The sequence below is a fragment of the Cynocephalus volans genome, chromosome 3 (genome assembly GCF_027409185.1).
Source record: "Cynocephalus volans isolate mCynVol1 chromosome 3, mCynVol1.pri, whole genome shotgun sequence".
In the NCBI taxonomy this organism is placed as follows: Eukaryota; Metazoa; Chordata; class Mammalia; order Dermoptera; family Cynocephalidae; genus Cynocephalus; species Cynocephalus volans.
Window position 1 is genome coordinate 39552066 of NC_084462.1, and position 11769 is coordinate 39563834.

The window sequence follows — 11769 nt, forward strand, 5'->3', positions numbered from 1 at the left end:
CCATTCAAAAGACACTGAATAACTGACTGGATTAAAAAGCTAGGCCCTAGTATATGCTGTCTTCAAGAGACCCACCTCACCTGTAAAGACACTCAGAATAAAAGTGAAGGGATGGAAAAAGATAAACCATGCAAATGAAAACCAAAAACAAGCAGGAGTAGCTATTCTAATTTCAGACAAAATAGACTTTAAGCCAAAAAACATTTAAAAAGACAAAGAAGGCCATTATATAATGATGAAGGGAACTATCCAGCTAGAAAACATAACAATCAAAAACATGTATACACCCAATACTAGAGCACCCAGATATATCAAGCAAACACTCTTAGATCTAAAGAAGGAGATAGGACCTAATACTTTAATAGTGGGTGATCTGAACACCCCTCTCTCAATATGGGACAGAACTTCCAGGCAACAAGTCAACAAAGAGACACAGGATTTAATCTACACCCTAGACCAGCTGGACTTGGCAGATATGTACAGAACATTTCACCCAACAGCTAAAGAATACACTTTCTTTTCATCAGCTCACAGTACATTCTCCAGGATAGACCACATATTAGGTCACAAATCTAGTCTAAGCAAATTTTTAAAAATTGAAATCATTCCAACAATCTTTTCAGACCACAATGGACTAAAACTGGAGATAAACAATAAGCAAAATGCTGGAAGCTATACAAATACAAGGAAAATAAGGAATAGGCTCCTGAATGACCTATGGGTCCAAGAAGAAATTAAACAGGAAATCAAAAAATTCCTAGAAACTAATGAAAATAAAGATACATCATACCAAAACTTGTGGGATAGTGCAAAAGCAGTACCAAGAGGCAAATTTATTGCAGTAAATGCTTATATTGAAAAAATGGAAAGACTTCAAATAAACGACCTAACGCTATGCCTCAAAGAACTTGAAAAACAACAGCAATCCAAACCTAAAGGCAGTAGACAGAAATAATTAAGATCAGAGCAGAACTAAATGAAATAGAGACCCAAAAAACAATAGAAAAGATCAACAAAATGAAAAGTTGGTTTCTCAAGAAGATAGACAAGATTGACACACCATTAGCTAGATTAACAAAAAAAAAAAAAAAAAAAAAAAAAAAAGGAGAAGACCCAAATAACAAAAATCAGAAATGAAAAGGGAGACATTACAACTAATACCACAGAAATATAAAGAATCATTAGAGACTATTATAAACAACTGTATGACAACAAATTTGAAAATCTGGAAGATATGGATAAGTTTCTAGACACACATAAATTACCAAGACTGAACCAAGAAGAGATAGAAAACCTGAACAGACCAATAAGAAGCAAGGAGATTGAAGTAGTAATTAGGAATCTTCCAACAAAAGAAAGTCTGGGTCTGGATGGCTTTACAGCTGAATTCTATTAAACTTTCAAAGAGGAGGTAATACCAATTCTCATGAAACTATTCCAAACAATTGAAACAGTTACTATGCTCCCAAACTCATTCTATGAGGCCAACATAACTCTGATACCAAAACCAGATGAAGACACAACAAAAAAAGAAAATTATAATCCAATATCCTTGATGAACCTAGATGCTAAAATCCTCAACAAAATATTAGCAATTAGAATACAGCAACAAATTTAAAAAATTATACACTATGATCAAGTGGGATTCGTCCCAGGGATGCAAGTATGGTTCAACATACAAAAGTCAATAAATGTGATACATCACATCAACAAGCTCAAGGACAAAGACCATATGATTATCTCAATAGACACTGAAAAAGCATTTGACAAAATTCAACATTCCTTCATGATAAAGACTCCCAAGAAATTAGGTATAGAAGGAAAATATCTTAACACAATAAATGCCATTTATGACAAGCCCACCACCAGTATTATTCTAAATAAGGAAAAATTGAAGTCCTTCCCCTTAAGGACAGGAACAAGACAAGGATACCCACTCTCACCACTTCTATTCAACATAGTACTGGAGGTACTAGCTACAGGAATCAGGCAAGAGAAAGAAATAAAGGGAATACAGATTGGAAAAGATGAAGTCAAACTTTTACTATTTGCAGATGACACGATACTATATATAGAAAAACCTAAATACTCTATCAAGAAACTCCTAGAGCTGGTTAATAACTTAAGTAAAATTGCAGGATACAAAATCTAAATGCCCCCAAATCAGTAGCATTTATATACTCAAATAATGAATTAACAAAAAGAGAAATAAAGAAAGTAAGGCCACTTACAATTGTCACCAAAAAATATGATACCTAAGGGTCAATTTAACCAAGGAAGTGAAAGACCTCTACAATGAAAATTACAAACCACTTCTGAAAGAAATTAAAGAAGACACAAAAAGATGGAAAGATATTCCATGCTCTTGGATTGGAACAATGAACATTGTGAAAATGTCTATACTACCCAAAGCAATCTACAGATTCAATGCAATCCCCATCAAAATACCAATGACATTCCTCACAGAAATGGAAAAAACAATCTTACCTTTCATATGGAAAAACAAAAGACCCCAAATAGCCAAAGCAATCCTGAGCAAAACAAACAAACAAACAAAAAAACAAAAAAAAACAAAAAACAAAGCTGGAGGCATAGCTCTGCCTGACTTTAAATGATACTACAAAGCTGTTGTAACCAAAACAGCATGGTATTGGTATAAAAATAGACATTCAAAGTAGTGGAGTAGAATAGAGAATCCAGAAATCACTCCTCAGGCTTATAGCCTTCTGATATTAGACAAAGGCAGCAAAAATATACATTGGGGAAAAGACTACCTCTTTAACAAGTGGTGCTGGGAAAATTGGATATCTATATGCAGAAGAATGAAACTTGATATGCATCTCTCACTATACACTAAAATCAACTCAAAATGGATTAAAGACCTAGGTATAAGACCTGAAACTATAAAATTACTAGGGGAAAATATAGGTGAAACACTTCAGCAGTTAGGTCAGGGCAATGAACATGAGCTCAAAAACACAAGCAGCAAAAGAATAAGTAAACAAATGGGACTATATCAAACTAAAAAGTTTCTGCACAGCAAAAGAAACAATGAACAGAGTGAAAAGACAACCTACAGAGTGGGAGAAAAATTTTGCTAACTATGTATCTGACAAGGGACTAATATCCAGAATATACATAGAACTCAAGCAATTTTATACAGTAAAAAAAATAAAATAAAATAAATGACCAATTAAAAAATGGGCAAAGGAGCTTAATAGACATTTTTCAAAGGAAGACATACAAATGGCCAACAGACACATGAAAAAATGCTCAAGATCATTAGTCATCAGGGAAATGCAAATTAAAACCACATTGAGATACCACCTCACTCCAGTTAGACTGGCTATAATCAAAAAGATGATGAATAACAAATGTTGGTGAGGGTGTAGAGAGAAAGGAACACTCCCGCACTGTTGGTGGGACTGTAAATTAGTAAAACCACTTTGGAAAAAAATTTGTAGGTTTCTCAAACAACTACAGATAGATCTTCCATATGATCCAGCAATCCCTCTTCTGGGTATATATCCAGAGGAATGGAAATCACCATGTCGAAGAGATACCTGCACTCCCATGTTTATTGAAGCTCTGTTTCCAATAGCTAAGATATGGAACCACCCTAAAGGTCCATCAATAGATGATTGCATAAGGAAACTGTGGTATGTATACACTATGCAATACTACTCTGCCATAAAAAACAATGAAATACGCGCATTTGCAACAATATAGATGAAACTGGAGAAACTTATGTTGAGTGAAACAAGCAAAGCACAGAGGGATAAATACCACATGTGCTCACTCATATGTGGGAGCTAAGAGAGAAAGGAAGGCAGGAAAGAAAGACCACAGTAGTGCCCTGATCCAACAGAGGGAGGGAACATTCCTAGGGCTACAAATTGGAGTGGAGGGGAAAGGGGTAGGGGGAGGGAGGTTGGGGGATATTTGGGAGGGGACAAAGGGTACAAAAGTAATTTCTGGTAATGGCTATGCCCCCAGTATGAACCTGGCCTTTACATCATGGGTAGGACGGGGGACAACAGCTTTGTATCTCATGAATATCCGTAATAAATAAAGAAACTAAAATAAGAAAAACAAACAAACAAACAAATAAACTGATGTTTGGAAAGCAATCAAAGCATCCTGGACCTGAGCAGGGGAATAGGAAAACATATTGAAATGAGTTAGATGTTTTCCTCTCTGTTTTCCCTTTGGGGAATTTGATGATTTTTAGCACCAGATGTTGAGGCTGTCTCATGGCCCTAGGATACAAAAACAAGTGACAATATCTAAAAAAGCAAATCTATGAGAGGAGCAGGTTAACAGGTTATTTAGACATTGGAATTATCAGGCACTTTTTTTAGTTAATTGTAATTAATATATTCAAAATATAAGACACAATGAAAAATTTCAATGGAGGAATGTATAAAAAGAAATAAAATGGAAATTCTTACAAAAAATTACTAAAATTAAAAACTCAGATGAGTATAACAGTAAATTGAAGAGGAAAGAATAAAGTATTAATAAATTAGTAAATACATTAGTAAAAAATATCTATATTGAAGCTAAAGAGAATAAAGGATGAAAAGAACAGAAATAAATGCCAGAAGTACAAGAAGTATGGTGAAAAGCCTCTGTATTACACACGCACACCTACGCACATACACAGACACTTCAAAAAGTTAATGAAAAATAGAATTTAGAAAAATAGAATTAAAAAATAAAACGTATCTATCCATGCACTTTTCGAAGATCATGTGTGTGTGTATCTTTTCAAGTGTGCGTACTTTCAGGATCCCAATTTTACACACACACACACACACACACACACACACAAAACCGGGGGGGGGGGGAAGAAGATATAACAACCACAATTATTTGAAGTTGATATGACAAGCAAACAGAAAGGACATTGTTGGGGGGAGGGGGGGAGGGAGAAGGGAGGGAGGTCTTGGTGATGGGGAGCAATAATCAGCTACAATGTATATCGACAAAATAAAATTTAAAAAAAAAAACAATCAATATATTAATTACTTAAATATAATTTCCCTTTCTGTGGAACCAAAAAAAAAAAAAAAAAAAGTAGAAAAATAAATCTTGTTGCCTACCTCACACCATACACAAAATTTCATGTGGAATGGATCATAGGCCAAAAAGTGAAAGGTAAAAACAATATGCTTTCTAGAAGAAAATACAGGAAAATATATTTACAACTTTAGTATGGTGTATTAGAATACCTGAAACTGGGTAATTTATAAAGAAAAGAGGTTTATTTGTCTCATGATTCTGGGACAGCTGCATCTGGTGCAGGCCTCAGGCTGCTTCTACTCATGGCAGAAAGTGGCAGTCAGCCGATGGGTACTAGGAGATCACATGGGGAGAAGAAGGAAGAAAGAGGGGAGGTGCCAGGGTCCTTGACACAACCAGCTCTCACAGGAACTAATAGAGTGAGAACTCACTCACTACCCACTCCTCAGGGAGAGCATTAATCCATTCATGATGGACCCACCCCCATGACCCAAACAGCTCCCAGCACTGCCACACTGAGAGTCAGATTACAACATGAGCTTTGGGGGGATGACACATACAAACTCTATTACATGGGAAGATTTTTTAAACAGGATGCAAAATCACCAACCATGAAAAATTATTGGTATATTTGACTTTATCAAAATTAAGAACTTCTATTTAGCAAAATACAATACTGAGAATGAAAAAGGCAAGCCTCATACAGGGAGGAGATATTCACAATAAAATAAATTCAACAAAGCACTCATAATCTATACCATATAAGCACTTTATAGATAATTAAGAAAAAGATTAGAATCCCAATATAAAACATGCCAAATGTAAAATGAGTAACAAACCTGAACATCTACTTCACCTTTCATTCAATATAATGGGTAAAATTCATATATTGCTTGTGGGAGTGTAAATGGGTATACCACTTTGGCAATAGACACGCAGTACCTACTATATATACACACTATAGCAGGCAGTACCATATCTACGTCTATACCTATATTTATTTCCATATCTATATCTATATACCTATACATATATAACATGGCCTAGCAAATTTTAGGTATATACCTAGGATTAGAAAGTGCTTATGCTTACCAAAAGGCATGCACAATAACGTTTATAATGGCATTATTATTATTATTATTATTATTATTATTATTCATAATAGCCCGAAACTATAAACAACCCAAACACCAATTTAAAGAGTAAATAATTAGGTATATTAACAACATGAAATGCAACACAACTATAAGAAGTTTGCAACACACAACTATGTAAATTAATATCACAGATGTAAAGTTGATTGGAAAAGGCCATACTCAAAATGGTATATCCTGTTTACTTCCATTTGTATGAAATTCAAAAACAGTAATGGTTATCTTTGCTGAAAGGAATCAGAATGGTGGAGGTATCAACTAAGAGGGATCATAAAGAAGAGCTGAAAATATTCTATGGCTTGTTCTTGGTGATAATTACACAAGTATATGCATATCTAAAAACTAATCAGGTTGTACACTTCAGATATATAAACTTTGCTCTATGTTAGTTATACTTTAATAAAACAGAAAAAAGGAAGGAAAGAAAGATGTGCAAGAAAACTACAAAAAAAGCTCAAAACATTACTGAAAAAATTAAAGAAAACCTAAATCGTTAGAGGAATATACCATGGTCTGGAATTGGAAGACACAATGTTGTAAAGATGTCAGCTCTCTCTAAGTTGATCTATAGATTCAATTAAATCGTCAAAATCCTAGTAGCCTTTTGTAGAAATTTATAAGCTGAATCTTGTAAAGACATAAGAAAAACCAAGAACATCTTTGACAAAGTTAGAGGACATATCCCACTGGATATCAAATCTTATTTTAAAGCTACTATAATTAAGAAAGTATGAGATTGCCACAAGGAGAGACAAAAAGGCTGAAGTAACAAAAAACAATTTTTAAAAAGACACTCAAATCTATCTATCTTCTATCTATCTATCTATGTCTTCATCACTACAGTGCAATGAGGGGAAAATGGCCTTTCCAACGAACTGCACTGGATCCATTGGGTGTCCACATGGGACAAAAAATGAATCTCAAACCTAACTTTATGCAATAAACAGAAATCATTTCCAGACAGATTCTAGAGATAAACATAAAAGATAAAAAAATAAAGATTTTAGAAGGTAGTGTAATGTTTTTATGCACAAGAAGGATTAAACAAAAGCATTAAACCAAAAGGAAAGGGCTGATAATTTTGAATTCATGAAAATTAAGAACTTCTTTATCAAAGAACACCAGTAACAGAGTGAAAAGTATGACCATAATCAAACTTATTGACATAGCCATCACCTCACATAGTTACAGATTTTTGGAAGGAGAAAAGGCAATCATAGAAGATTTTATGATCCTCTCATGCATAGGAAAACACAAGTTCACATGCAAGTTGAAGTCAAAGCAAACCTTAAGCATACGAAGATGTCTGCTCTGAATACAGTCATGAAAAGTAAAACAATATTCTCAGCAAATTTTTTCACTATTATGATGTGTTTGCAAACAAATTCTCTTAAAATTAAAAAAAGAGGCATTATGCAATAAAAATTTTGGAAAGGAGAGTGAAAAATGCAATCCACAGACTGGTAGAAAATATTTGGAATAAAGACATCCAGCCATATCTAAAGAAGGCTTTAGTTTTCCCTATTTAGTCACATAGTAACACATATTTTCAGTTAGAGAGGAGGAGAAAGTGAGCGGAGCTAAGAATATTTGAAGAAATAATGGCTAAATATTTCCCAAATTTGCTGGAAGAAATAAATCCATGAATTCAGGAAGCTTAGTATGTCCTAAATAGGATAAACCCAATCCACACAGGAACACATAGTACCTAAACTTCTGAAAACTAAAGATAAAACAAAATTTAAAACCCTTGAAAGCAGGCAGAGAGAAATGACATATTACCTACGAGGGAACATAACTTTGCATGACAGTTAAGTCCTCATCTGAAACCATGGGGGCAGGAAGGAAGTGACAGCATTTTTGAATGGCTAAAAGAAAAGAACTGTAACCTGATTCACATAGACTTTGATGAATCTTAAAGACGTTATGCTAGATTAAAGGATATAATCGTTAATTTTGTGCTTCAACTGGACTTCCTGTAAAAGATGCTCAGATAGCTGGTAAACATTATTACTAGGTGGATCTGTAAGGATGTTTCTGGAAGAGATTAGTATTTGGTTTTGATTGGTTTTGTTTTTTGAAATGTTCACTTACATTTTTTCAGCTTTATTGAGGTATAATTGAAAGGAGTCTAGCATTTGATTCAGTAGACTGTGAAGCTCCATCCTCACCCATGCGGGCAGGCATCATCCAATCTGTTGAGAGCCTGGATAGAAGAAAAAGGCAGAGGGTGTATAAATGTTCCCTCTCTCCTTGAACTGAGACATCCAACTTCTCCTGCCCTTGGACGTGGGAGCTCCTGGCTCTCAGGCCTTCAGACTCAGACTGGAGCTTACACAATGGGTCCCCCTAGTTCTCAGGCATTTAGACTCAGATTGATCACCAGGTTTTCTGGGTCTCCAGCTTGCAGATGGCATGTCATGGGACTTCTCAGCTTCCATAATCATGTGAGCCGATTCCCATAACAGATCTCCTCTTATACTTATCTATCTATCTATCTATTTATCTATCTATCTATCTATCTATCTATCTATCTATCTATCTATCCATCCATCCTATTGGTTCCATTTATGTGGAGAACTCTGATTAATATAGATTTTGGCACTGACAGGGGTTGTAGAGAAACAATTTTTAAAACGAATTTTCTCAACTGCTTTTGGGGTTTTTGGAATTGGTTCTCTAGTCTGATTAGATTTTAAAATGCTAATGACTTTATGGTCAGTAGTAAAAGAACCACTACTAGTTCATGGCATGAACTGTTTATAGAGATACTCAAAATATTGCACTGGATATTTCTAATTTACTAATAAGAAGCAAGGAGCTAAGTAACTCTGTATATAATACTTTCAAATGTGTTTTAAAAACTAAGGAAAATAATGGCGTTGGTTGGTTGCTCTAGAGTAACTGAACAAAGTGCTGAAAAAGAAAGAAATGAGCTTAGACATTTGAATTCCCAGCTCAAGTACCACATAAATGACCTAAGAGTTTCTAGGTGTGCCCTGAGGGAGAATCTTATCTCCTATAGCCTCAGGGCTGAATTTGCTGAAAATCAAATGCAAAACATTATCCTGTGATTGACTGAATTACAAAGCAAGTTGAGCTCCCAGCTTCTCAGGGTGTCTACTGGCATTGATTGGGAAGGAATGGGATCCTGTGAGTTGGGATGGGGATGTGCAGGAAGACCCTAATGAAGCTGGGGACACTGAGCTGCTAAATTCTGATGAGTTTTCTTTGCCAATGGAATAGTTCTCCCCACCCCCAGGATAAGTGTCCTCTCGACTCCCAGTGGTATCAGGCTTTCCACTTCTGTCTGGGAATATGAACTCTACATTGCCTGAAGAATGGTAATGGCCTCCCCTGAGCAACTGCCATGCAAGACAATGCTGATTCTCCTCAGGACTCGCCTCCACCACCCTCTTTGCTTCTACAACTATAGCTAGACTCACATCCCAGGAGACCCATAAAGATGAGACAGAAAGCATGATCCATGAGGAGGTGCACTACACTCCGGAAGAACTACTTCATACAAGTGGAACCCAGGAACGTGTGTGGGAATGGATGTTGACAGCGAAATAATGATGGAAAGATCATAATTGGGTCAGGTCAAATTTACTGATATGGGCCCACAAAGCAGAGGATATGCATTTAATGTTGCAGGTCAGGGAGCTACAAAAGGCTCTACCACTTGTTTGGTTAATCAGCTAAAATATGGATTAAAGGATGGCCCACCAAGACCAAACTGGAAATAACATATGTCTCTTGGTTTAATATAGAGGAAGGGATTCAAAGGTTAAAGACAGTTGGAATGTCGGAGTGGAATTGCCATTTAAGAATTCCTTAACCACACTGAAAGATTTCAGAAAACATACAAAGTATTTTAACAATACCTTAAGGAACAAATTTGTAGAGGGAGCCCTGCATCCATGAAAAGCTCAGTGACTGCTCTTCTCTGTAGGCCAGATCTTACAATGGGAATCACAGCCACTTAATTGGAAAACCTAAATGCAACGAGGGTAATTGGATCCTGGGGTGGCAGAGACTAAATGGTGGCACTCATCCATCAAAGTCAAGATGTGTGTATGATTACTGTAATGGACAGCAGAGTCAAAGCAGCAACCAAAATAGTCTGACCTGCCCAGAACTATGGAATTGGCTAGTTAATCATGGTGTTCCTAGAATTAAATAATGCTAACAAAACACACTGTAAAAAAGATTTGGAAATAAAAGGAGACTTTATTTTGGTGAACAGTTTGCAAACCAAGGAGATGGAGCCTTCAGTACAAAATGAAACTGCACTCCACCAGAACAAAAAGTGGGATTGTCTCATATAGCCCAAGTTCTGCCCAGGTTCCCATTTTAGTCTTCCTATGAAAAATACGGAACTGAGCTTGTTCAGTTCTGATTAGTTTGGTCTATTATGCAAAGCAGGGATTCTGGCTTGCTATGTTCTGGCCAGTTAACATTTGACAGGTTGCAGTCTGTCGATTAAGTTCTGGTGGTGAATTAAAACTTTCTGCCAGCAATTATTGCTGGCACAGGCAGGGATATGTGAAAATCTCAGACAGGGTACCTGTGTAACCTGTAGTCAGCAAATGACTGCTTGACTCTACTCAAAATTTACACTCTGTTTGCCACTTAAGATCCATCTCAAGGAATTGGCTCTTTCAGGATTCTCCATGAAACCGGAGACAGACTCCAGATATACCCCTTGTTTCCTTGCCTCAGCTGGGGGAAGGGGGAAATAACCAAAGGAAAAAATTTTTCTTGACCTGATGGGCTGAATTCCTAGGAGTAACAGTAAAGTCTGCTTCACAATAAGTTAAGAATAGAGTTAGTTAAACATATACTTACTTTCCTTAGGCTAAGCATGATTTCACAGTCAAGAGATGTTTGTTCCTTAACAGAAGGGCTTGAGATAATACCTGTGATGCCAATGTTAAGTTGCTTTGTAGACCACCATTAACCAAAAGGCTGCTTTGAAGTTCATACACATCCAGACTCAAAGGAGCCAAGGAGGACCTTAGTCAGGATGACAGAAATAGTTGTGCTGACTTCACCATGAGTCACTCAGACCCCTACATGATTCCCAAGTCCCCTTCCTCTGATTTTTCTCTACAAATGCTTGTGATTTTAAGCCATCATGGAATTCAGATGTCTAGAGCTTTTGCTACCCCATTCCCTTCGATTAGCACCACTCAATAAACACTGATCCTTGTTAATGCAAATTACAGTGTGTGGACTCTTTGGTCGAATTGCACAACAGATGATGAACTCCCTTTGTTCAGTAACAGTAGGAGGCCTACCAAATTCTACACTTGATCTTAGCCAAAAGGCCGAGAAGCGATGGGCCTACCAAATTCTTATTTAATCTGTGTATGCATGAAAGTTCTAGGTCAAGTGAACAAAATTCTAACTCAAATAAAGATCAGGACTGAGCAGGCTCTGAAGGCACAAGTTAGTTACATGAAGAAGGGTCCCAGTGCTCATGGTCCCCACCCCTGCTACATCACCTCTCTCTCCCAGCCCGCAACTGTGGACTCATTGGGAGTTTCCTACAGCAGTTGACAGAGGAAGAAGAGACTCAGGCCTG

At 36.5% G+C, this 11769-nt stretch overlaps 1 pseudogene; it reads right to left on the reverse strand.

Moving 5' to 3' along the window:
• Window positions 1-11374: 11374 nt before the first annotated feature.
• Window positions 11375-11524, reverse strand: LOC134374132 (U2 spliceosomal RNA; annotated as a pseudogene).
• Window positions 11525-11769: the final 245 nt, after the last annotated feature.